Below are 4,003 nucleotides of genomic sequence, written 5' to 3'. Positions count from 1 at the left end.
TATCCAGTGAGAAGAAACCCAAAACCAATGGAGTAAAGCAGAGCACGTATAAATTCAAATAAGAACTGAAATGACGCATTGCAAAGCCTTGCAGATAGCTAAACGTCAGAGCTCTTCCGAAAGTAACCATACTGTGAATTTCTGATGACCTGCATGTGAGTCGTGGGGTGGTCTGCGCGTGCAGCCCTGCCTCACCCCAGCCACACTGGGCTTATTGCCAAAGAAAGGTGGCTTTCAGTGAGCCTTTCTTTGCATTGACAATCTTAAGCAAATGAGAGCCGTTTAGATAACACTTAACCCAGGTCTGCGCCATATAACAACATACAACGACAGGGAAAGAGAAGTCTAAACTGAGCGCCGCAGCCCGTCGGCGGCCGCTCAGCTCCCCGCACCCCGCGCGCCTACGGGTAGAACGTAGTGCATACCGTTTGCAACTGCGTAGAATCCGAAACATTTGAAACAGGGTTCTTGGTGTCCTCCTCCTCAACTGTCCAAACAGAAGTTCTGTCTACTTCAGGCCCAGGAGAGGCTCCAGCTCTTCCTCAGTTCGGGAGCCGCTCCTGGGAGCAAAGTCATGCAACACTGAGCTGCTGCTCTTTCCAGACAATGGGATCTAATACTGTCATGGTGGTTTGTTTGTTTTTCTTTCTTTCTTCTTCTTTCTTTCTTCCTCTTTCTTTCTTTTTCTTTCCTTCCTTCCTTCCTTTTTTTTTTTCCCCAAGGCATTTTAAACTCAGAGGTGGTGGTGAAGTCCACCTTGGTGTTCTCCACCCTGAGGTTAAAGCAGTGCCCAGACTTGGTCCAGGTGCGAGTCAGTGGGTCTCAGCGGGACCGTTCCTGCTTGGTGGGAGCCAAGAGTGGAACGTTCGGCACCTGAGAGTTTCTGACATATGTATGGCTTCTGGAAAAGGTGCACACACAGTAAAGCCACCACTTCGAGTTTGTACATGGAAGGCCTGCCATCACAGATACACACGAAAGCACTGTGACTGTCACTGTCATCACATACTGATTTGGGACCTGGGTCCTGTGGTCTGTAGCCGACATAATCTTTTACTTGGCAAGAGCAGGATTTTATCACCTTGCTTCAGGGCAGAGGGGTGAGGACACATTTCCAGATGGACGGGAGAGTGTCTTCTTATTCTCACCGGGTCATGGCTCCCCGTCTGTTCTAGATGCTTCTTATTTAACCACCACTAAGCGAGGTCTACGTGTGCCTTTAGTCTCGCTAGGAGGTTTCTGCTGATACTGTAAATATCTTTAAAACCTTTGGTTGACCACTGGATATACAGTATGTTTTAATGACTGTAGCCAATTTTATCTCTTTAAATGATTATTTGTTTTCATCCATACATGTTTCTATTTTTTCACTTTTAGGGCAAAGTAAGAACTTGGTACTTTTCATGTGAAAATGCGTTCTAGCTTGCAGACTTCACAGAGCAGACAATGTCATCCAAGGCCCTTCAGTTAATAGGATGAGGACATTTGTAAATGAAATAATGCACACAGTTAAATGTTGAGATCCCATTTTAAAATCTGACTTTATCAATATGGAACAACATACACAGATTTTTATGGCTGTTTTCTTTTCTCCCAAGACTTTATTTCTAGATTTTCACAGATTCTGTCTTACATTCTTTACCTTTCACACCACCCTACTGGAGAGAGCGCGCTCTTACACTAAGATCCTGTACTTTTTTATATGGACAAAGACGCCTTGCTTCCCTAGTTCTCAGTTATATTGTAACTCCTCTACTCGGTTTTCGCACTGTGGTTTGAAACCCTAGCGCTGCTCCGACTTCACCCGTCTGTGGTCGCCACGTGGCGTCCCGTGTCTTTCGCCTGCACTGCTCCTCGTGAGCGCAGATGGACGAGTCCTTTATACCAGCCGGTGCTGCCCCTCATTCATGATGCTTTCGTGGCTACGATGTTTACGCAGCTCTTTAGGACATTTCAGGGCCCATGAATCTCTGTAAGCACATCATGTACACACCCCCGTTATTAATACTAAGGGATTTCCGCTGAGCTGCTGCCTTCTCCAGGAATGCTGTGCGTGGGTCCTCTCGGAGGCCCTGCAGGGTGGAGGTCCCGTGTTCACTTTGCCTTGTGGATGTCTGAGCCAAAGACCATCCTGATTAAGAAATTGAGAGGCGGTGCCTCGGATGTCACATTTGTTCCTTGCTCTCTGAATTGAAGTCCGTTGCCTAATTTGGGGAACAGTTATAATGTCACATGTTACAAGTTTTAAAAGCCTGAAAAAATAGACTTTGCCTATTCACATTTTTGCCTCAGGTTGACGGTTTATTTTAACCAGGATTCTTGCGATTGGATCAGAGCTGCTGAGGACCAGCAGGGGCTCACTAGAGAACATAAGCACAATTTCATCCCCACGATTTCTGATACCCACCCCAACACAGCCTCATGTTCTAAATGCTGCAGACAAGAATCCTGCCGTGTCCCGCAGACGGCGCCCGAGAGTGGAGTCCTGGCCTGCTGTGGTTGGTCACGTCCAAGCCACCCAGTGTCCTGCCAGTCTGGGGACATGTCACTGTCTTCAGAGAAGTGCCTCTCATCTCTGAGAGTTGTTGACCTACATGTTGTGTTTAAACCAACTTAAATAATCCAAGGTTTAAAAAAAAAAAAGTGTAGAGAAAGTTAAGAACACCTGCAGGTTTAGAATCAGTTAACAGAAAAAGTTGTAAAAACATCCAAGAACAGACTGCAAAAACCTGTCCGTGTTAGCCAAGGTTCCTTAGGCTGAGACTATTTCTCAACTCTGTAAGGACCACGCCGGCTGAAGGTTCATGACTGACGGGCAGGGCAGAGCGGGTGCCGGTGTCGACACAGACAGGGGCATCGTTGGTCTCATGGCAGCGACGGGCTGAAAGGAGGAAGGCTTGTCCTGGTTCCCAAGCCAGTAGGCTAGTTTCCAGAAAGACGGAACAGTCTCTACCTTTCATGATTCAAATACTGTCTGTTTTCTCTTACTATTTCACTTACTCAAGTAGTTAAAAATAGAGAACTCTAGGTGGTACTGTGTTTCAAGGTCACAGAGAGGCAGTATTTATGATTTATTCATGTCCGTATACAGAGGCCCATTTCAAATGGCCTGACCCCATCGAGCATGTTTGTTATTTCTCTTATAATTATTGTATGCTTGGTTTTGTACCCAATAAAATGAAACATGTCTAAGTTTTTGTGAAGCTGGGTTTTTCCTCCCTTGAGGTCAATTAAACAGTAGGAAATGTCTGGGTTTTTTGGGTACGGTTTTGTTTTGCTTTTCATGCAATTCTCTTCCTGAGTTTGTCTCATTTCTGCCCAGTCATCTCACAGAACCGTGAGGCAGGAGACTCTGCGCCGTGTCCTTTCTTAATACTCAGCAACGTACCTGCCAACGTGACTAGGTGCCCCTGGGAAGCACCACTGGTGTGGTTTTTTCTTTAATTTTTTATTATGTTAGTCACCATGATGTTGTGTTCCATGATTCATCGTTTGCATATAACACCAAGTGCTCCATGCAATACGTGCCCTCCTTAATACCCATCACCGGCACTGGTGTTTTCTTGAGTCCCTGTTCCTCTTATTCCCCCCAGAAGGTGTCAAACAGTTAGGGAGCCAGGACGGAAATTCCGTAACAGTAAAGTGATGTGATGGGAGCTCGTGCACGAACGTGCCCCTCCTGGGCTGGGCGTCTGCTCTCCCCAGGAGCGCCTACAGCTGCAAACATTCTCGGAGGCCCTTTGCTCCTTTTTCTAAACTCCTTTCTGACAAGGAGGTGCATTCTTTTGAGTCCGCCAAATAGTGGAGATTTAAAAAATAATTCTGGGGCATTAAAAAGCAAAATTCCACCGAGAAAATTTTATAGATCTTATTGGTTTTATTTAGTGATGCGTGAGTTGGGCAGCATTCCATCCAGCAGGTGGAAAGGAGCTCCAAGGAGTGTGCAACAGGAAGGACTTCTATAGGCAGAAGGGAGTGGGCACGAGGAAGTTGTACCAGAAAA

The 4,003-nt window shown here is 46.2% G+C and overlaps 1 long non-coding RNA gene across 1 annotated transcript in view; it reads left to right on the top strand.

The window, feature by feature from the left end:
* The window catches only part of LOC117795421, a 5,225-nt gene extending 2,032 nt beyond the window's left edge, over positions 1 to 3,193 (top strand). The window contains exon 2 of the long non-coding RNA XR_004619423.1: positions 2,293 to 3,193. This is a non-coding gene — a long non-coding RNA (uncharacterized LOC117795421). The remainder of the gene's footprint in view (positions 1 to 2,292) is intronic.
* The last annotated feature ends 810 nt before the right edge of the window (positions 3,194 to 4,003 follow it).

This window comes from Ailuropoda melanoleuca, chromosome 13 (assembly GCF_002007445.2).
Source record: "Ailuropoda melanoleuca isolate Jingjing chromosome 13, ASM200744v2, whole genome shotgun sequence".
Taxonomy (NCBI): domain Eukaryota; kingdom Metazoa; phylum Chordata; class Mammalia; order Carnivora; family Ursidae; genus Ailuropoda; species Ailuropoda melanoleuca.
This window is presented reverse-complemented; position numbering and strand designations above follow the sequence as displayed.